Source organism: Pelophylax lessonae (genome assembly GCF_965119305.1).
Source record: "Pelophylax lessonae genome assembly, chromosome: 1".
Lineage (NCBI taxonomy): Eukaryota > Metazoa > Chordata > Amphibia > Anura > Ranidae > Pelophylax > Pelophylax lessonae.
Genome location: NC_138768.1, coordinates 474,472,700 through 474,496,882, shown reverse-complemented (window position 1 = coordinate 474,496,882; position 24,183 = coordinate 474,472,700).

Genomic DNA, 24,183 nt, shown 5'->3' with positions numbered 1-24,183 from the left:
TTCTGGTGACCTGGCAAGCACCAGCGGCCTAGTACACCCTGGACCTAGTACAACCAGCACTGCAGTAACAATTGGTGACGTGGCGAGTGCCATAAGTGCAGTTGAAGCTGGTGCGGTGGCTAGCACGAGTAGTGGCCCGCAGCCACCGCGCATTCGAAAACAGGCCCGTAGAGCCCATAGTGCCCTCCCTGATGCGCTGGCATATCCCAATTGGCAACCCACTGATTCTACAGCGCCAGTACTTCCCCCATTCACTGCCAAACCTGGAATCCACGTGGAGACAGCTGGTTTTACGCCCCTGAACTTTTTTGAGTTGTTCTTCACGGAAGATCTTTTCAGATCTATTGTGGATCAATCAAATTTATACGCACAACAATTCATCGCCGCCAACCCAAATTCGCCCCTTGCCAGACCATTCGGCTGGAAATCTATAACCGTTTCCGATTTTAAAATCTTTCTGGGCCTTTCCCTCAACGTGGGCATGACCAAACAGAGTGAATTGCGGCTAAATTGGTCCGCTAGCCCACTTCACCATATGCGCATGTACTCTGCTTCCATATCCAGGACGAGATACAAGCAAATTCTGCGATTTTTGCATTTCAGCGACAATAAAATCTGTAGTCCTCGGGGAGACCCTGCATATGATCGGCTCCACAAAATTCGGACCCTCATAGACCACTTCAATCAGCGGTTTGCAGCCTTGTTCACCCCCAAACAAGTTGTCTGCTTTGACGAGTCCCTGATTAAATTTACTGGCTGCCTTGCTATGAAACAGTACCTCCCCAGCAAGCGTGCCAAGTACGGGGTCAAGCTGTATAAACTGTGTGACAGGGCCACAGGTTATACAGTTAGTTTCCAGGTCTATGAGGGAAAAGATAGCTGTGTGGAGCCCCCCAACTGCCCAGACTACATAGGGAGCAGCGGCAAGATAGTTTGGGACTTCGTGTCACCCTTATCCAGAAAGGGGTACCATTGGTACGTGGACAACTTTTACACAAGCGTGCCACTATTTAGTCACCTGCTCGAATTACAAATTGGCGCATGGGGCACCATGAGACCTAATCGCCGGGGCTTCCCCCAGCGGCTTGTAGCATCCCGTCTTAGTCGGGGGAGAGAGCAATCTTTAAAACTGACAAATTGCTTGCGGTGAAGTGGAGGGATACACGGAATGTTTATGTTCTGTCCTCCCTTCACCCAGACACGACGATCCAAATTCCTACGGCAACTGGCGTTATGGAGAAACCCCTCTGTGTCCATGAATATAACCTTAATATGGGAGGGGTGGACCTTAACGACCAGCTTTTGGCGCCGTATTTAGTTGCCCGTAAAGCCAGACGCTGGTACAAAAAAGTGTCTGTTTATTTATTCCAATTGGCTATGCTGAATGCCTTTGTCCTATAGAGGGCGTCAGGACGCACCGGATCCTTCCGAGAATTCCAGGAAGAAATCATCCTTGCCTACCTGTACCCAGGAGGCATGCCTGCCCAACTTCCCCTTTCAGATGCAGTGAGCTGGCTGCATGAGAGACATTTTCCACATGTCCTCCCGCGTACCCCTACCCAAACTTACCCCCAAAGAAGATGTCGTGTCTGTAGCAGGTGCGGATTTAGGCGTGACACCCGCTATTATTGTCCCAGATGTCCTGACCAACCTGGTCTCTGCATCAGGGAATGTTTTGAGCGCTACCATACACTAGTAGAGTATTAGTGTAGGGTACAGCACGACACAGTGTAGGGAACACAAACACAGGGTCTTGAAAGATGTTCGATGGCTATCGACATTTTGAGAGACCCAAGCTGGAAAATCGCAGTACACAGAAAAAAAAGTGTTCCAAAAAAAAAAAAAAAAAATCCAAAAACAATTGTCGTGTCAGTCATTTTTTATGTTCTTCTACCCTTCCTACTGTACTTTTACTGTACTTTGTTTGTTTTTCATTCTTTTGTTAACCTGTTTCTCTTGCAGGTACTCGTCGGCTGCCAAATTGATTTTATATATTCTGACACAAACAGTGTTTGCGAACAGCATATATGGATACCTTTGCTGGCAGCAGCTGTGGTGACTTTCTGATTTCAGCCCTGCAGTTAAAATACTATTTAGGTATACTTTGAATATTGTCATGTATAGCCGTCATTAAATTAAGTGGGTGGTTGTTTGGGCGGTTAATGATGAGTAATACTACACAATATTCCTGTGCTGATTTCTGATAGCTTCTCTTTTTTTTTGTTCAGGCCACAGGCTGAATGAAAAAAAAAAAAAAACCTACATGCAAAACTACAAAACTATATGCCAAACAAGGACCAGCAATGTACTGGTACATTGCTGGACTTTGAGTGGTTATACCAGGATGATGCCTGCAGATCTTGGTATCATTTTTTACAGCCAGCGATTGGCTTACATGTAAAAGCAATCCTAGTGGATAATTGGCCGCTAGACTGCTTTTACATGCAGTGGGAGGGGACTCCCCCCCCTCCCCAACGCCGCCTTCCGTGTTTTTTCTCGGGCTATCCTGTCCCACCGGTTAACCCGAGAGTGCAGCCGGTTGTTCAATTATCTAACCATAGAGCTAATTGGAGATGAGAATGGCTCCAATCATCTCTATGGCCTAAGATACCGGAAGCTGCGAGCATTTCATGACTTCTGTATCGCCAGAAATAAACAGGGCCATTGGGAAATTGGGAAAGTATTTTATCACACCAATTTTGGTGTGGTCAGATACGTTAAGGTCAGAAGAGAGATCTAGAGTCTAAAAGACGCCAATTTTTTTTTTAAAAAGGAGTACCTGTCACTACAGATTGCTATCATAGGGGATATTTAAATTCACTGTGATAACAATAAAAATGATAAAAATAAAAAAAAATTAAAAGGAAAGGTGTCAAAATAAAAAAGCAAAATAAAAATAAATAAAAATCAAGCCCCCCCTGTCCCCCCATGCTTGCGCGCAATGGCGCACGCAAGCGTTGGTCTAGTGTCATATGTAAACCGCAATTGCAGCATGCATGTGAGGTATCGCCGCGAACGCCAGGTCGAGTGCAGTAATTCTTGCAGTAGACCTCCTCTGTAAGTCTAAAGTGGTAACCTGTAAAGACTTTTAAAGGCTTTTAAAAATGTACGTAGTTTGTTGCCGCTGCACAGGCGTGCGCAATTTTTAAAGCATGTCACGTTTGGTATTTATGTACTCGGAGTAAGATCAACTTTTAAATTGTACCAAACAAATTGGAATTATATAGTGTCAGAAGAGAGATCTAGAGTCTAAAAGACGCCAATTTTTTTTTAAAAAAGAGTACCTGTCACTACAGATTGCTATCATAGGGGATATTTAAATTTAATGTGATAACAATAAAAATGATAAAAATAAAATAAAATTAAAGGAAAGGTGTCAAAATAAAAAAGCAAAATAAAAAAAAAATAAAAATCAAGCCCCCCCTGTCCCCCCGTGCTTGCAATAAATTTTAAAAAAAATATTTTTTTTGCAGAAATTGCATTTGGAAAATCTGTGCGCAAATACCGTGTGACAAAAAAATTTGCAACATCCACCATTTTGTTCTATAGGGCCTCTGCTTTAAAGAAATATATTTGGGGGTTCAAAGTAATTTTCTAGTAAAAAAAAATATTTTTTCATGTAAACAAAAAGTCACAGAAAAGGCTTGGTTTTCAAGTGGTTAGAAGAGTGGGTGATGTGTGGCTAAGATTGAGCATAAAATGCCGGGACAGTTCAAACACCCCCCAAATGACCCCTTTTTGAAAAGTAGACACCCAAAGCTATTTGCTGAGAGGCATATTGAATCCATGGAGTATTTTATATTTTGCCCTAAGTTTCGGGAAGATGACAATTTGTTTTTTTTTTTGTTTTTTTTTTACAGAAACTTGTCACTAAATGATATATTGCTCACGCATGCCATGGGAATATGTGAAATGACACCCCAAAATACATTCTGTTGCTTCACCTGAGTACAGGGATACCACATGTGTGAGACTTTTTGGGATCCTAGCTGTGTACGGGACCCCGAAAACCAATCCCCATCTTCAAGTTTTCTAATGGCGTAAATTGCTTATTTACCTCTGCACTACCTGTCACAGTTTCAGAGGCCCTGAAATTTCAAGATAGCACAAAACCCACCCAAATGACCCCATTTTGCAAAGTAGACACTCTAAGCTATTTGCTGAGAGGCATGATGAGTCCATGTAATATTTAAATTTTGCCACAAGTTTCGGGAAAATTATTATTTCTTTTTTTTTGTTGTTGTTTTTTTACAGAAACTTGTCACTAAATGATATATTGCTCACGCATGCCATGGGAATATGTGAAATGACACCCCAAAATACATTCTGTTGCTTCACCTGAGTACAGGGATACCACATGTGTGAGACGTTTTGGGAGCATAGCTGTGTACGCGACCCCGAAAACCAATCCCCATCTTCAGGTTTTCTAATGGCGTAATTTGCTGATTTTACCACTGCACTACCTGTTACAGTTTCAGAGGCCCTGAAGTTTCAAGATAGCACAAAACCCCCCCAAGTGACCCCATTTTGCAAAGTAGACACTCCAAGCTATTAGCTGAGAGGCATGATGAGTCCATGGAATAGTTTATATTTTGCAACAAGTTTCGGGAAAATTATAATTTTTTTGTTTTTTGTTTTTTTACACAAAGTTGTCAGTAAATGATGCTCACACATGCCATGGGTATATGTGAAATGACACCCCAAAATACATTCTGCTGCTTTTCCTGAGTACAGGGATACCCCATGTGTGAGACTTTTTGGCAGTCTATCGGCGTACAGGACCCGGAAACCAATCCGCACCTTCTGGCTTTCTAAGGGTGTAAATTGTTGATCTCACTCCTTGTTACCTATCACACTTTTGAAGTCCATGAAATGCCAAGATGGCACAAACCCCCCCCCCCCAAATGACCCCATTTTGCAAAGTAGACACTCCAATCTATTTGCTGAGAGGCATGGTGAGTATTTTGCAGCTCTCATTTTTTTTGGAAAATGAGGAAAAAACAGGAAAATGCATGTTTTTCCTCTTTTTTCAATTTCCAAAACTTTGTGACAAAAAGTGAGATCTGCAAAACACTCAACATGCCTCTCTGCAAATAGCTTAGGGTGTCTACTTGCCGAAAAGGGGTCATTTGGGGGGGGGGGGGGGGTTTGTGCTGTCTTGGCATTTCATGGCCTCCGAAACTGTGATAGGTAGTCAGGAGTGAAATCAACAATTTACGCCCTTGGAAAGCCTGAAAGTGGTGATTGGTTTTCGGGGTCCTGTACTCGGCTAGACTGCAAAAAGTCTAACATATGGGGTATCACTGTACTCAGGAGAAGCAGCAGAATGTATTTTGGGGTGTCATTCCACATATACCAATGGCATGTGTGAGCAATTTATCATTTAGTGACAACTTTGTGTTAAAAAAAAAAAATGTTAATTTCCCGAAACTTGTGGCAAAATATAAAATATTCCATGGTCTCACCATGCCTCTCAGCAAATAGCTTGGAGTGTCTACTTTCCAAAATGGGGTCATTTGGGGGGGTTTTGTGCTATCTTGAAATTTCAGGTCCTCCAAAACTGTGATGGGTAGTGAGGAGTAAAATATAATTTCAATGACAACTTTGTGTAGAAAAAAAAAATTTTTTTTTTAGTCATTTTTCAAACACCTGTGACAAAAAAAGTGAAAGATCCAATGAGCTCAACATGCCTCTCAGGACATTCCTTAGGATGTCTACTTTCCAAAAAGTGGTAGTTTGGGGGGGGGGGGGGGGGGTTTGTACTGCCCTGCCATTTTAGCACTTCATGAAATGAGATGGGCAGTCAGAAATTAAAGCTGCGTAAATTTCAGTATTTACACCATAGTTTGTAGACGCTATAACTTTTGCGTAAACCAAAAAAAATACGCTCATTGAAATTTTGTTTGTCAAAGACATGTAGCTAAATACATTTTTGCCAAAAAGTATGACATAAATTGAGTATATTGGATATTTTTTAAGAGAAAAAGTTGAAAATGTCATTTTTTCGTAAAATTTTCGCTCTTTTTTTATTAATATTGCAAAAAATAAAAAGCGCAGAGGTGATTAAATACCACCAAAAGAAAGCTACGTTTGTGGGAAAAAAAAAGGACGTAAATTTCGTTTGGGTACAGCATTGCATGACCGCGCAATTGTCAGTTAAAGTCACGAAGTGTCAAGTTGAAAAAAGGGGTCTGGTCAGGAAGGGGGTAAAATCTTTCCGGGGCTTAAGTGGTTAACCTTCTATTGTTGTATTTCAGACAAAATGGACTTTCCAGACGTCCCCGAAGTTCCCTCATTTGAGCCATGGGATCTGTCACCTACAGCTGCCTCAGATCTTGAATTATTTGCTCCAAGATCCCCTGCCATGACTTGGAGTGAGTGTCCAAAAAATACACAAACAGAACCAAGTGTTGGTGAGCCTGTTTTGTGCCCAAGTAAATATTATTCTAATGTTGGTTATTGTGTATTTATATTTTTATGTATTTGATTTAAAGCGGTTGTAAACCCTATATAAAAAAAAAAAAAAAACCTGCAAGACAAAGGCATAATGAGCTAGTATGCATCGCATACTAGCCCATTATGTTTAACTTACCTTTAAAACGAAGCCCCGACACGGACCCCCGGACATCGATGCGGGCGCTGCCATGATCCCTCGTCGTCTCTTCCGGGTTCGGCGGCTCCGGCGCGCTGATTGGCCGGAAGAGACGGCTCCAGCGCGCTGATTGGCCGGAGCCGCGATGACGTCACTCCCGCGCATGCGCGCGGGAGTGATTTTTCCGGCAAGCTCCCGGCAAGTTAATTGAAGGTCCCCCCGGACCTTCAGAGCGCATGCGCCGCTCGCGCGAGCGGCTGCATGCACTGTAAATATCTCCTAAACCGTGCCGGTTTAGGAGATATTATTTGTACCTACAGGTAAGCCTTATTATAGGCTTACCTGTAGGTAAAAGTGTCAAAAAGCGGGATACAACCGCTTTAATGCTTAAAAGGAATTACCTGTTTGCTACATTAGCAAGGTGTGAAACCATACAGTGCTAATGTACATAGTATAAAGTGCATTACCATGGGGGAGGAAGAGGTGTAATGAGCTGTTTGTGTCAACAGGTGGAATTGTTTATGAGCCACAGACACCAGTGCAAAGAGAACATAATGTTTGCACTGTGTACTTTCATAATAGTATAGTGTCTAGTGTCATAAGGGCAAGCAGGTTACACACAACAATACACAGGGTAGGTACTAACTATTAACCTCAGCTAACCTGACCTCAGCTACTTGCTTGTCATTGCCTTACTTTTTTGTTGTCTTATTAACAGGTCATGTTATTCACAGTTGTACAATTGCCAGGATGACTGTTGATGTGTTGCAGTGTTGCTTCAAACTAGAAAAAATAAAGGAGGCTGCTACAGCTTTACAATGCAAAATGCGTGACTTTGTTGACCTGCTAGCAAAATTTTAAGGTTACTTGGATTGTATTATGTTTTTTTTTGGTATTTGGGATATTTATTTTTTTCCCCCCAATTTTATCTAAAAATTGTATGGCCTATATTTGGGCCACTAATTGTTGATGTGCAAGAGGTGTCCAAAAGTTTTTTTTAATATTTATAAAGGGCTTCTCTGCATATGAGTATTTTTTAAAAGTACTAAATAAGAAGAGTTGAAGAACTGTTTTTCGTAATATTTTGTAACATGTCTACTGAACAAAGTTAACAGAAATTCTAAGGAAGCTAGATGTTCTCACCCAAGAGAGTCTGGTGTTAGGCACTTTACAACACCCTTACCCTTACCCTAACCCTGTGAATGTGTGTTAATAAAAAATGTTTTCATTCAACAATGTGTGTTCTAATATTTCTTTGCCTAATATCTGTCATCTTCAAAAGTTGCCTAATTTAATTTCTCAACCTTTCTCTTTGTACATGTTGTACATTAAAGGAAATTGTAGCTTGCCCAGTGGCATCAGGAAGGGGGGGGGGCTAGAGGATATGGATTGTGGGGTGTTTGGGGAGGAGATAGGACTTTTGCTAGTCTGAGGAAGGGGATCATCACCTCTTCCAAAGCACACCCCAATACATATCCTCTTCACACCACAAAACACACCCCCTTTAACTGCAGTGGCCAAGGGTGTACACATGCCTCAGCAGAAATTATTCACCCTGTCACACTTAACAGGTGTAGCATCTGCCAAGTGTCCCCAATTAAAGCGAAGAGCATGCGCTCTGCAACCTTGTGCAGTACAGCAACCAAGGGGTTAAAGGAGGTGGTGAGGAGGCGTTTATCACCTCATCACTACCTGCTTTAACCTCTTGGACCCCACATGGGCATGCATTGCACACAGTTGCAGGGGGCTTGAAGACTGGCCCCATTCACTTGAATAGGTCGCATTTGCCAGGCAGTACACCTAGGTGACAATGTGTATAATTCCTGCAGTGCAGCTGCAACATGTGTACACTCCTGGCCAACGCAGTTAGAGAGGGTGCGGGGGGGGGGGGAGATGGGGGGGATAGTGAGCAAATATGGCGTTTAAAATCCACACATAGTGTACACCTCTGGCCAGTGGCCATATTTGGGGGAATGGTAGTGGTCAGGCCCGTGGAGGGGGCCCAGGTCTAAAGCTGTGTAAGGTGGCCCAAAATGTATGATGGCTGTCCTGTTCACATAGTTTAAGGTAATTAAAGCAGTTTAGTTTGTGTGTATAATTATCAGCCTGGCAGAATGAGTGTTCCTTCTGGCCCAGTGGCCATCTAACAAGTGATATTCACTAGTACACTTAGTGCACAATGATATCTGTAGACTGAGTGGCACTCAGTCTACACATATCAAGGTTCTATTTAAGGGCTAGCACTCATAGGATTCGATATGTCAGTGTTATAGGTACTAGCACTTAGTGTACTGAGTAGAGTTGAGCGGACACCTGGATGTCTTTGTTCGGCGGGTTCGGCCGAACTTGAAAAAAAAGTCCGGATCCGTGTCCCGGACTTTTTCCGAACTTTACCCGGACACCGAACCCCATTGAAGTCAATGGGGACCCGAACTTTCAGGCACTAAAATGTCTCTAAAACACCAATGGAAAGGGCTAGAGTGCTGAAAATGGCAGCAAAACGTAGTTAAGAGCATGGCGAGTGCTCTGCAAACAAATGTGGATAGGGAAATAACTTAAAACAACAAAAAAAAACAGAAAAATTAAACAATGTTCTTCATCTCTGAAGGACGAGGCCCATATGGAGTAGGAGGGAGGTTGAGGTGGTGGTGGATGTGGCGGTGTCATAGGCGTGGGCACAGGGTGTGCCGGGTGTGCCTGGGCACACCCTAATCACCTAGGGCACATTAGCATTATCGCTCTTTTGCAAGTGAGGAGATGGGAAAGATCTCCCTCGGAACTGCTCTGCCATAAGAGAAGTGCCACACACTTCTATTTCACTTTGCCAGCAGGGAGAGTAATGTACTGGGGCCATATACATGTAGGCAAACACATGCATGTGTATTTAAACTTTGGGGTGCACACCCTAATGCAATAGGCTGCGCACACCTATGGGCGGTGTAGGTGGAAGCGGCGGTGGAGGAGGACGAGGTAGCCAACGCTGCTTTTTTTCAGTCATTTTAAATGAGGGTACACCCCAAAAGAGAGAGAAAGATCAAAAATAGAACAATGGCTGGGTAAGGTCGGTATCCATCTCTATTCTGCACAAGGTACGGAAAAGTCCTGTGGGATCCATGCCTGGTTCATTTTAATGAACGTGGGCTTGTCCACATTGTCTCTGGACAGGCGGCTGCGCTTGTCTGTGATAATGCCCCCAGCCGTGCTAAATACACATTCAGATAATACACTGGCTGCAGGGCACGCCAGCACCTCCAAGGCGTAAAGGGCAAGCTCAGGCCATGTGCCCAATTTGGAGACCCAGAAGTTGAAGGGGGCAGACCCGTCATTCAATACATGTAGGCGTGTGCACACATACTGCTCCACCATGTTGGTGAAATGCTGCCTCCTGCTAAGACGTTCCATATGAGCTGCTGGTGCTGTGTAACGCTCCTGCGTTTTTATTATAGGCTGGATTTGCAGCTGCAAAATCTCCACTCAGTAGTCATGTAGAGATGTGTTGAATACCAGATCCAACTCTCCAGGACTCATCACCGTGGGCCTGTCAGCTTCAACATACAGATATATATACACACTCAATGAGATGTTCCTGGAGTGATAGGATGTATATGATAGTATGAAGGTGATGTGCTGAAGGGACAGGTGTGAACAGTGACAAGGATGGTAATCACTTGATAGGTTTTGTATAGGAGAGTTCAAGATGGTATTTAGGAATGCAGATAGGTTAGTATCGAGTATGCTAACAGGTGGTGAGGACAGCAGATGACAAATACAGGATAGACTAACCCAGTGCAAGGATAGATAGTAGTAGACAGGAGAGCTAGCAATCTATGCAGCAGTGCAGATGATAGATGGTAGTAGGCTGAAGAGCTAGCAATCTATGTAACAGTGCAGATGATAGGATAGTATAGATAGGTAGTAACAGTCCTTAATGTGCATAGGTAGATAGTGCAATAAGGTTATGGAGGGTTCCCCTGCGGGGTACTTATCCCTTGTAATGTTAGTAGTTTAGAGAGGTCCAGTAGATAAGGAATGATCCGGTAGCGAGATACAGGGATCAGTAGCGAGGTTCCGGTCTGCTCCAGGTAGAGGGAATGGCTGGAGGTTCCGATCGAGAGACAGGCTTGAAAGCATGTGGATAACAAGGCAGGTTGAACGAACAATGTGAGTGAGACCGCCGGCGGTTGAAATAGCCGCTCTGCGGCGCTCAGCAGTGACATCATCGTTCTTAAAGGTATATGCGTACCACCTGAAGAGAAAGGTGGGACGCATTACAGAGGAAAGTGGTGATTAAGGGTACCGGAGGTACTGGAATCTTACATGCTGCTGTTTGTTGTGGCGTGCTGACAAAGCTTTTCCACATTTCGGCCATGCTAACCCTGCCTTCTGAGGTGCTGGCGGTGCCCTGGTTGCGTTGGCGACCTCTTCCTCCTCCTCCTCTGCCTTGGCCTTGTGCTTCCACTGTGGCCCCGCTGTCAAGTGGGAATGCCAGCAGCATCGCTTCTACCAGCGTGCGCTTGTACTCGTGCATCTTGCGATCGCGCTCCAGTGAGTGAATTAAGGACGGTACGTTGTCCTTGTAACGGAGATCCAGCACCGTGGCCACCCAGTAATCAGCACAAGTTAGAATGTGGGCAACTCGGCGGTCGTTGTGGAGACACTGCAGCATGTAATCGCTCATGTGTGCCAGGCTGCCCAGAGGCAACGAAAGGCTGTCCTCTGTGGGAGGTGTATTGTCTGTGTCCTCTGTATCCCCCCAGCCACGCACCAGTGATGGCCATGAGCTGGCCTGGGTGCCATCCTGCTGTGAACATGGTTCCATCTCCTCCTCCTCCTCATCCTGTGCCACATCCTCTTCCATCATCGCCCGAATCGTTTTTTGAAGGAGGCATAGAAGTGGGATAGTTAAGCTGACAACGGCATCATCGGCACTGGCCATGTTGGTGGAGTACTCAAAACAGCGCAACAAGGCACACAGGTCTCGCATGGAGGCCCAGTTATTGGTGGTGAAGTGGTGCTGTTCCGCAGAGCGACTCACGCGTGCGTGCTGCAGCTGAAACTCCACTATGGCCTGCTGCTGCTCGCACAGTCTTTCCAGCATGTGCAAGGTGGAGTTCCACCTCATGGGCACGTCACATATGAGGCGGTGAACGGGAAGGCCGAAGTTATGCTGCAGCGCTGACAGGCGAGCAGCAGCAGGGTGAGAACGCCGAAAGTGCGCACAGACGGCCCACACTTTCTGCAGCAGCTCTGACATATCGGGGTAATTTTTAAGGAACCTCTGCACCACCAAATTCAGCACATGCGCCAGGCAAGGGATGTGCGTCAAACCGGCTAGGCCCAGAGCTGCTACGAGATTTCGCCCGTTATCGCACACCACCAGGCCGGGCTTGAGGCTCGCTGGCAGCAACCACTCATTTGTCTGCTGTTCCATGCTCCTCCACAACTCCTGCGCGGTGTGTGGTTTTTTCCCCCAAACAGGCAAGTTTTAAAACTGCCTGCTGTCGTTTACCCCTGGCCGTGCTGAAGTTGGTGGTGAAGGTGTTACGCTGACCGGATGAAGAGGCGGTAGAGGATGAGGAAGTGGAGTAGGAGGAGTTAGGAACAGGAGGCAAACTGAAGCGCCCTGCAATCCTCGGTGGTGGAAGGACATGCGCCAAATTGCCATCCGCCTCAGGCCCATCCGCCACTGCATTAACCCAGTGTGCCATTAGGGAGATATAATGCCGCTGACCGTGCTTACTGGTCCACGTATCGGTAGTTAGGTGGACCTTGGCACAGATGGCGTTGCGCAGTGCACACCTGATTTTTTCCCCCACTTGGTTGTGCAGGGAAGGGATGGCTTGCCTGGAAAAGTAGTGGCGGCTGGGCACGACGTACTGTGGGACAGCCACCGACATAAGGTTTTTAAAACTGTGCGTCTCCACCAGACGGAATGACAGCATTTCAAAGGCCAAGAATTTTGAAATGCTGGCATTCAGGGCCAGGGATCGCGGGTGGGTAGGGGGGTACTTCCTCTTCCTCTCAAGTGTTTGGGAGATGGAAAGCTGAACGCTTCCACGGGACATTGTGGAGATGGTTGGTGACCCAGGTGGTGGTGTTGCTGACAGATCGTCTGTTTGCGGGGTGGCAGGTGCCGGTATCACTACAGAGGTGGATGGAGAGGCCGAGACTGCAGCAGAAGAGGAAGCAGGAGGAGCCAGAGACCTTTCTTGGTTTTGAAGGTGTCTACTCCACTGCAGCTCGTGCTTTGCACTTAGATGCCTGATCATGCAGGTTGTGCTCAGGTTGAGAAGGTTTATGCCTCGCTTCAGGCTCTGATTGCACAGGGTGCAAACCACTTGTGTCCTGTAATCAGCACATTTTCTGAAGAACTTCCACGCTAGAGAACTCCTTTGAGCTGGCTTTGGTGCGCTCGTTCCCTTGCTGCGTTATGCAGTAGCAGGTGTAGTGTCTAGGGCACGGCCGCTCCGCTTCTGCACCCTGCTCCCTCTTCTGCTGTGCTGGTGGCTCTGTGCGACCACCGCCTCTTCCTCCAAACTACTCAGGTCACCTGCATGACCTTCATTCCATGTGGGGTCGAGGACCTCATCGTCCTCCACATCATCTTCCACCCAGTCTTCACCCCTGCCCTCCTTGTCGGTCTCCACAATTCTGAATGCCGCAGCAGTTGGCACCTGAGTTTCGTCATCATCGGAGACGTGCTGAGATGGTCCTTCCATGTACTCATCTTGAGAAATAAGTGGTTGGGCATCGCTGCACTCAATCTCTTCCACTTCTGGGGCAGGGCTAGGTGGATGGCCCTGGGAAACCCTGCTGACAGAGTCCTCAAAAAGAAGAAGAGACTGCTGTATGACTTGGGGCTCAGACTGCTTGCCTGATTGCAAGGGGGTGAGGTGAAAGACGGTTGGACATTGGCTGCAGGTGCCAACTCTGACCTTTCTGCAGTAGATTGGGTGGGAGACAATGTGAAGGAACTGCAGGCACTGTCAGCAACCCAATCTACTATCGCCTGTACTTCTTCTGGCCTCATCACTTCCAGAGGCGCATTATGCCCTACCAAATACTGCTGCAGGTTCTGTCACCTACTCACACTTGAGGAAGGTGTTTCACTTGTGCGTGTAGCTGGCACAGATCGACCACGTCCTCTCCTTGCAACAGGAGCTCTACCAGCAGCACCACGACCCAGGCCACGGCCCCTATTTGACGGTCTTCTCATATTTCTGTAATTTATGATCTTGCCCTAGAAAGGTGTTTATTGAATAGCGGAACAAAACAACAACAGTATCGCACGGGTGTATCTCACAGTCAAATATGCAAACTATGCCGCAATTCAATTTTTTTTACTCCAAAAGGGTGTATATTGAATAGCGGAATAGAAAAAAGGATAAAAAACGGTCTATCTCACACGTACAAACACAGACTAGGCCCCGATTAAAACTTTTTGTACCCTAAAGGGAGGATGAGAAAGAGGAGTAGGAGGAGTTGGGAGCAGGAGGCAAACTGAAGCGCCCTGCAATCCTCGGCAGTGGAAGGAGATGCGCCAAACAAATTTAAAAAGGTGTATCTCACATGTACCGATACAGACTATGCCGTAATTTAATTTTTTACACTCAAACAGGGTGTATATTAAATAGCGGAATAGGAAAATTTTTATAAAACGGTGTATCTCACACGTACAAACACAGACTAGGCCCCCGATTACAATTTTTTGTACCCTAAAGGCAGGATGAGGATGAGGAGTAGGAGGAGGTCCGAACAGGAGGCAAAATGAAGCACCCTGCAATCCTCGGCGGTATGAGATGCGCCCCAAAAATGGGAAAGGTGTATCTCACGCGTACCGATACAGACTATCCCGTAATTTAATTGTTTTTACCCCAAGGGTGTAGATTGAATAGCGGAATAGAAAATTTGATATCAAAAGGTGTTTGTATCTCACACGTAGACACCCAGACTAGGCCCAAATTACTATTTTTTGTACCCCCAAAGGCAGGATGAGGAGTAGGAGGAGTTCGGAACAGGCAGGAGGCACACTGAAGCACCCTGCAATCCTCGGCGGTATGAGAGTATTGGAAAGGTGTATCTCACACATACCGATACAGACTATCCCGCAATTTAATTGTTTTTACCCCAAGGGTGTAGATTGAATAGCGGAATAGAAAATATGATATAAAATTGGTGATTTTTCAATAGCACATGTGAACACAGCAGTGTCTTATATCAGTCAGCTCTGCTGCAGGCTATGAAGGGGAAAAAAAAGAAAATTCCCCTTTAAGTTTGTAATTTTTAAATAGATTAGTACAGACTATGCCACAATTTAATTTTTTTAACCCAAAAGGGTGTATATATTGAATAGTGGAATAGAAAAAAAGAGTATAAATTTTAAAATCACTAGCACATGTGAACACAGCAGTGTCTTATATCAGTCAGCTCTGCTGCAGGCTATGAAGGGGAAAAAAAAGAAAATTCCCCTTTTAAGTTTGTAATTTTTAAATAGATTAGTACAGACTATGCCACAATTTAATTTTTTTAACCCAAAAGGGTGTATATTGAATAGTGGAATAGAAAAAAGTGTATAAATTTTAAAATTTGAGAAAGCTACGGGTGTTCGTAGCGCAACGCGTCAGGATAAGCCGTATTGACGTCACTTCCGGTCTTCGGCCGAGAGTGGAAGCTTCGGATCTCACCGCATCGGCGGCTACATTGGAGATTGTCTGCACGCTTTGATCTGCTTCTTTGTGAGTAGTCTGTAACTTTGATATTAATAAAGTATACCCTATGTACTGCACCATGATAGCCTCTCTTGTTTAAGCACTAGACACAGGGAGATACTTACGTAGACCGATTTGAAATCACTTAACCCATAACAACTGGAGGATAGTATTTAACCCATAACAGCTGGAGGATAATATATACACATCAGAAGATTGTGAGGAGCCTGGAGATTTATACTTAACACTCTTTTTGAGTGTTGTGGAGGTGAGTGGCCACTGCACTCGGTGTGGGATTGCGAGCTCACCGGGACACACTCACTTTGATGTGTTTGAAAGCTAACTTCACCTTTTAAATTACACTGGAAGATATCACTATATATTTATTGGCATCTTGCACTTTATTAATTCATTTTTATTGGACTATTATTAACCTTAGAGTTATTTCGTGGACTATTTATGCACTTTTAATTTAGCACCTCTGCACTGTTTTTGTATTGTTTACATCACTTCATACCGTTATTTGCACTATTTTACATTGTTTATTGATGTTCATCATTTATATGAGTAGCAACTATTCACATATCAATTGCTTTTATTGCTGGTCACTTGTGTTTGTTTATGATTACTCAGATCTGGATTCAGCAGATTGTTCACAATTTGATGATTATTTGAGAATTTTTTTCTACTATCAAATTATTTTCTCATTTTGCACATTCTTGATTAGTCATCTACCCACACACCTACACATTTATTCACTACGTAATTAATGTTATCCACAGTCTTTGAGACCATCGGTTATTGGTTATTGTAGGTAGAACGAGTGGTCCCCCTCATTGAGAGTGTAGCGCCGTTTTATACTTTCTTTTAATACCGTGATACGTGGGGACACTATCTAAATCAGCTGCTAGCTCGGAGGAGTTCCACATCCATCACTAGTTTCCCATTTATAGCATTCATTGGGTCGCTTACCCCATTTTAGCGCATAAGTTTATCTTTTCTACATACATTTAATACTCGCCTCCTAATGTCATAATATTGTAATTCACCAGCTACAGTATTTGTATATGCTGACTTTTATATTTAGCATGGGTGGGTGGGTAGTACTATGCTTTTAAACATTATTAAGGGCTTGGGCACACTGAACGTTTTTACAGCAGAAAATAAACATACACAATCATAGGTTGAACTAGATGGACTGATGTATAGGTTGAACTGGATGGACTGATATCTTTTTTCAACCTCACAAACTATGTAAAGAAAAAAAAAAGGGCTCATGGATTCTGGGAACGTCAGAAAATGACACAGATAAAATATACTGTTAACAGGCTATGCGTTGATGGACACATAGGAGAGGATGCTGGGGTGGTTACTGGCTAATTGTAAAAATGCTTAGTAAAAATAGAGCTTTACAAGAATGTGCATGAGGCCAGAGGGCAGTTACAAAATAATGAAATATGTAATTTGATGTACATCCAAAATAAACTAAATTATGTTGACATGACAAACACTTTGAATGTAATTGAAAAACAAGAAACATACCTTGATATAGTCCTTTTGCAAGACTTTAATGATAGCAGAGCAGGTCTCAGGGATGATGACTCCAAGAGCGTGGGGGGAGATACCTGTGGTAAACTTGAGATCCTGCAGGCTTCTCCCTGTTGCAAGATATCTCAATGTTGCAATTAGCCTTTGCTCAGGAGTAGAGTTGAGCGAACCCCGACTATATTGTTCGTGTTCGTACCCGGGCCTGAACATTTTACTGTATGTTCGGGTACTGTCCGTTGTTCGGTAACGTTATTTGATGTTTTGGCCCGGTTTTAATGGCGGCTTTCAACAGGTGCAAGGCAGCCAATCAACAAGCGTTTAACTAGTGTGCCCTAGAAGCCATCGCAGCCATGTCTACTAATGGCATGGCTGTGATTGGCCAGTGCAGCATGTGACCCAGACTCTATATAAGCTGGAGTCACACAGCGCCGCGTGTCACTCTGCTATAACTATACTAGGGACAGGTTCCCGACTGCTGCTGCTGAGGGAGAGATAGGAGTTTACTGTAGGGCGAGGCTGGAGAGATTGCTTGTAGGGAAAGCATAGGAATGATCTGCTTTATTATACAGCGATCTACATTGATTTGATTGTGTGGGGTGCAGTGTATGATCTTTTTGCCCGGAGGGAGGGATAGGAGTTTACTGTAGGGCCAGGCTGGAGAGATTGATTGTAGGGAAAACATAGGATAGGAACAATCTGCTTTAATCAGACAGCGATCCACATTGATTTGATTGTGTGGGGGTGCAGTGAACGATCTTTATGCCCTGACCTGAGCCAAATGAGGAGGAGAAAGGAGACAAGATTTTTTTATCAGTCTGTTAGGCGTGCGGTGCTGGACATTTCATGCAAGCTCAGTGCATATATGTGTGCTTAATCTGCATTTAAAAAAGGAAAAACTTTTTTTCCTTCATATTTAACTTTGACATACAGTCTTTAGACAGACATTGCTTTTCTAACCTGCTCTTTAAAAAGCACCAATGTGAGGGGAAAATAATTATTTTTCAGTATTTAGGGTAAAAAAATTATTTTTCAGTTTTTCATTCTAATGTTTTTTTTTATTTTTATTCAATAGCGGAATAGAACAACAGTATCCAACCTGTTAGGCGTGCGGTGTGTAGTGGGCATTTCCTGTAACCTCAGTGCATATGTGTCTGCTTAATCTGAATTTTAAAAAGAAAAAAAAGTTTTTCCTTCATATTTTACTGTGACTTACAGCGTTTAGACAGACACTGCTTTTCAAATCTGCTATTCAACAAGCACCAATTAAGGGGACAATTATTTTTCAGTTTTTCATTCATACATTACAGTGAGATACACCCATTGCATACTGTTGCATTGCACCTTGCAATAAAAAAAAAAATTTAGGGGCAAAAACAGTTGATTGCGGCCCTGTCTGCATATGTTACAGTGAGATACACCCATTGCATACTGTTGTATTGCGCCTTGCAATAAAAAAAAAAACATTTAGGGGCAAAAAAAGTTGATTGCGGCCCTGTCTGCATATGTTACAGTGAGATACACCCATTGCATACTGTTGTATTGCGCCTTGCAATAAAAAAAAACATTTAGGGGCAAAAAAAGTTGATTGCGGCCCTGTCTGCATATGTTACAGTGAGATACACCCATTGCATACTGTTGTATTGCACCTTGCAAAAAAAAACTATTTAGGGGACAAAAGAGTTTATTGCGGCCCTGTCCGCATATGTTACAGTGAGATACACCCATTGCATACTGTTGTATTGCGCCTTGCAATAAAAAAAAAATATTTAGGGGACAAAAAAAGTTGATTGCGGCCCTGTCTGCATATGTCACAGTGAGATACACCCATTGCATACTGTTGTATTGCGCATTGCAATAAAAAAAACATTTAGGGGACAGAAAGATATTAAATTGCAGCTTAGTCTGTATCTGTACGTGTGAGATACACTCGTTGGATACTGTTGTGCTAGTCCGCTATTCAATAAACACCCATTTAGGGAAAAAATATTAAATTGCGGCCTAGTCTGTATCTGTACGTGTGAGATACACCCGTTGTATACTGTTGTTCTAGTCCGCTATTCAATAAACACCCATTTAGGGAAAAAATATTAAATTGCGGCCTAGTCTTTATCTGTACGTGTGAAATACACTCGTTGGATACTGTTGTTCTATTCCGCTATTCAATAAACATCAATTTAGGGAAAAAATATTACATTGTGGCTTAGTCTGCATATTTTACTGTGAGATACACTCGTTGGATACTGTTGTTCTATTCCGCTATTCAATAATCACCCATTTAGGGGACATCGCTGACAGGCGAGCAGCAGCAGGGTGAGAACGCCGAAAGTGCACACAGACGGCCTGCACTTTCTGCAGCAGCTCTGACATATCGGGGTAATTTCTAAGGAACCTCTGCACCACCAAATTCAGCACATGCACCAGGCAAGGGATGTGTGTCAAACCGGCTAGGCCCAGAGCTGCTACGAGAATTCGCCCATTATCGCACACCACCAGGCCGGGCTTGCGGCTCACCTGGCACCAACCACTGATCGGTCTGCTGTTCAATGCCCCTACACAACTCCTGCGTGGTGTGTGGTTTTTCCCCCAAACAGGCAAGTTTTAAAACTGCCTGCTGTTGTTTACCCCTGGCTGTGCTGAAGTTGGTGACGAAGGTGTTACGCTGACCGGATGAGGAGGCGGTGGAGGATGAGGAAGCGGAGTAGGAGGAGTTAGGAACAGGAGGCAAATTGAAGCGCACTGCAATACTCGGTGGGGGAAGGACATGCGCCAAACTACTATCCGCCTCAGGCCCAGCCGCCACTGCATTAACCCAGTGTGCTTTTAGGGAGATATAGCGTCCCTGACCGTGCTTACTGGTCCACAGATCCGTAGTTAGGTGGACCTTGCCACAGATGGCGTTGCTCAGTGCATACCTGATTTTGTCACCCACTGGAAAAGTAGTGGTGGCTGGGCACAACATACTGTGGGACAGCCACCACCACAAGGCTTTTAAAACTCTGCGTCTCCACCAGATGGAATGACAGCATTTCAAAGGCCAGGAATTTTGAAATTCTGGCATTCAGGGCCAGGGATTGCGGGTGGGTAGGGGGGTACTTCCTCTTCCGCTCCAGTGTTTGGGAGATAGAAAGCTGAACGCTTCCACGGGACATTGTGGAGATGGTTGTTGGTGACCCAGGTGGTGGTGTTGCTTGCAGATCCTCTGTTTGCGGGGTGGCAGGTGCCACTGTCACTACAGAGGTGGATGAAGAGGCCGAGACTGCAGCAGCAGAAGAGGAAGCAGGAGGATCCAGAGACCTTTCTTGGTTTTTGAGGTGTCTACTCCACTGCAGCTCGTGCTTTGTACTTAGATGCCTGGTCATGCAGGTTGTTCTCAGGTTGAGAAGGTTTATGCCTCGCTTCAGGCTCTGATTGCACAGCGTGCAAACCACTCGTGTCCTGTCATCAGCACATATACTGAAGAACTGCCACGCTAGGTAACTCCTTTGAGCTGGCTTTGGTGTGCCTTGCTGCGTTGGGCAGTAGCAGGCGTAGTGTCTAGGGCACGGCCGTTCTGCTTTTGCACCCTGCTCCCTTTTCTGCTGTGCTGGTGGCTCTGTGCGACCACCGCCTCTTCCTCCAAACCACTCAGGTCACCTGCATGACGTTCATTCCATGTGGGGTCGGGAACCTCATCGTCCTCCACATCATCTTCTACGCAGTCTTCACCCCTGCAACCCTTGTCGGTCTCCACAATTCGGAATTCTGCAGCAGTTGGCACCTGTGTTTCGTCATTATCTGAGACGTGCTGCGATGGTCCTCCCATGTACTCATCTTGAGACATAAATGGTTGGGCATTGGTGCACTCAATCTCTTCCACTTCTGGGGCAGGGCTAGGTGGATGGCCCTGGGAAACCATGCTAACAGAGTCATCAAAAAGAAGAAGAGACTGCTGCCTGACTTGGGGCTCAGACTGCTTGGCTGATTTGCAAGGGGGTGAGGTGAAAGATTGATGGACATCGGCAGCAGGAGGCAACTCTGACTTTTCAGCAGAAGACTCGGTGGGAAACAATGTGAAGGAACTGAAGGCACTGTCAGCAACCCAATCTACTATCGCCTGTACTTGTTCTGGCCTCAACATTTGTAGAGGCACATTAGGCCCTGCCAAATACTGCTGTAAGGTTTAGTTGCCTACTCGTAGCTGAGAAAGGTGTTTCACTTGTGCGTGTAGCTGCCACAGATCGGCCACGTCCTCTCCTTGCAACAGTGAATGCCTAATGTACCTTCAGCCATCAAATACTACGTTCTTAGCTGTCAGTTAATCCCATGTGGGCTAATTTTTGGGGCCTATACAGGCCGACACTTACTTCTGTAGGAATAAAAAAGATTTTCTCCTCTGGGTGGGATTTTGTAGGCAAAAAGAAAATAAACATGTATATAATAAAAATTCCTTAATTTTATTAAAAAATACATATACTAATCACAACATGATAAAAAAATACATGTGGTGGGGCACTGGAAGGAGCTCCCACACATGAATAGACAATATTGCACAAAATGTAGAACCCCTTAGTAGAGTAAAGATCCAATCCAACGCATTTCAAACATAGTGAGAACTAATAGTTCTGTTCTTCATCAGGGAAAAATCCCAACTCAAAAGGTGGGGAGGGGGAGAAAAGAGAAAGATGGAAAAACCCCCATGAAGTCCTTCCTCCAAAAAGAAACGTATGCAAAAACTGTTAACTGGAAAAGATCCCAGATATATGCGTTCAAGTCCTCATGAGGTGGATTGGCTCCATATTCTCCTGTAGGGCCGTAGGATACAGTCAAAGTGATCCCCAAATGAACGGCCAAAAGCAAGAGGACCCTGGTTGAAAAAGATCCCAAACGTGCATAAATCCAGAGACAATGAGAGTTCTCTAACAGCAGATGGATTGTCCAAAAGGAGGCTACAATTAGCAACCCTAAAAGATGTGCTGAAGATTCCAAAGAATGGAACACCCTCTCTTCAAGGGGATTCCATAGGACCTTTTGTAGACACTTACTTCTGTATCCTGTGAATGCCTAATGTACCTCCAGCCATCAAATACTACCTTCTTAGCTGTCAGTTAAACCCATGTGGGCTAATTTTTGGGGCCTATACAGGCGGGCACTTACTTCTGTATCCTGTGAATGCCTAATGTACCTCCAGCCATCAAATACTACGTTCTTAGCTGTCAGTTAAACACATGTGGGCTAATTTTTGGGGCCTATACAGGCTGACACTTACTTCACTTCTGTATCCTGTGAATGCCTAATGTACCTTCAGCCACCAAATACTACGTTCTTAGCTGTCAGGTAAACCCATGTGCTCTAATTTTTGGGGCCTTTTATGGCCAACACTTACTTCTGTATCCTGTGAATGCCTAATGTACCTTCAGCCACAGAATACTACGTTCTTAGCTGTCAGGAAAACCCATGCGGGCTAATTTGTGTGGCCTTTTATGGCCGACACTTACTTCTGTATCCTGTGAATGCCTAATGTACCTTCAGCCACAGAATACTACGTTCTTAGCTGTCAGGTAAACCCATGTGGGATAATTTTTGGGGCCTTTTATGGCCGACACTTACTTCTGTATCCTGTGAATGCCCAATGTTCCTTCAGCCACAGAATACTACGTTCTTAGCTGTCAGGTAAACCCATGTGGGCTCATTTTTGGGGCCCTTTATGGCCGACACTTACTTCTGTATCCTGTGAATGCCTAATGAACCTTCAGCCACAGAATACTACGTTCTTAGCTGTCAGGTAAACCCATGTGGGCTAATTTTTGGGGCCAATACTGGCCGACACTTACTTCTGTATCCTGTGAATGCCTAATGTACCTTCAGCCACAGAATACTACGTTCTTAGCTGTCAGGTAAACGCATGTGGGCTAATTTTTGGGGCCTGGAATGGCCGACACTTACTTCTTTTACTGTGAATGCCTAATTTTTCAGACTGGAATTGAAAATCAATGGGTCTGTAAAGGTTACGCCAAATTGTGGAATGGATGCAGACCCATTTTACAGATGTGTGAATGAACCTTATATGTATTAGACATGTATTTACTTGCTGCTGTCAGTTCTGGCTGATTTGTGACAAAGAAAAAATTTTTTGGTGTAAAAAAAAATAATAATAATAATTTAGGGCAACTTTTCCAATTGCAATACTTCTGTTATGACATTGTCCATGTGCTGGGACTATTTTTGCACAGCTAGTACGTCTTTTGTGGCTGCAAATATGACCTAAATGTTTTTAAAGTTCGCCTCCCATTAAAGTCAATGGGGCCCGCCGCAAACTTGCGGTTCGCTGACTTTTGAGAAAATTTGCGGCTGATGTTCGTGAACCGCCCCGGCCGATGTTTGTTCATCACTACCTGTGTAGGTGTGTGTGTACGTATTCATTTCCCATACCCCCAAATGTTTTTATCCTTGAGATGTACGTTCAAGATTCTTTTAAAAGTAGCCATACTCCCCGCAGTAACTACCATTTGTGGTAGAGAATTCCACAGTCTTGCAGCCCTTACTGTAAAGAACCCCCTGTGTACTCTGAGGTTAAATTGTTTTTCCTCTAATCGCATTGTATGTCCTCGTGTCTTCATACATTCTTTGCGACTGAATAGTTTTTTCTCTATATTGATATCACCATTGAGGTATTTATAAATTGCTATCATGTCCCCTCTCAGGCGCCTCTTCTCCAGGGAGAATAAGTGCTTGTAAGCGCTCTTCATAATTTCGGTCCTCCAATCCCCTAATCAGTTTAGTTGTCCTTCTCTGGACTCTTTCCAGCTCCAACACATCCCTTCTGAGGATTGGCAACCAGAACTGGACAGAATATTCCAGATGCGGTCCGACCATAATTTCATACAGTGGCAGAATTATGGTTTTATCTCTGGAAAACATCCCCTTCCTTATGCATGCCAATATTCTGCCGGCTTTGGCAGCTGCAGCTTGATATTGCATGCTATTGTTAAGTCTATCTTCTACTAAGACTCACAGATCTTTCTCCATTTTTGATTCCCTGCAGAGATTTCCTCCCTAAAGTGTATTGTGCTTTTATGTTTTTTGTCCCCAAATGCAAAACCTTACACTTCTCCACATTAAATCTCATTTGCCATGTAGTTGCCCACTCTGCGATTTTTTTCAGGTCACTCTGTAGAATTCCTGCTTCACTATGTGAAGTTATTGCCCTGCTCAATTTTGTGTCATCTGCAAAAACTGATATTGAGCTACTGATCCCATCCGCAATGCTATTTATGAATAAATTGAACAAGATTGGTCCCAGGACTGAGCCTTGGGGGACCCCACTTTCCATCCCAGTCCAGTCTGAGTATACATTAT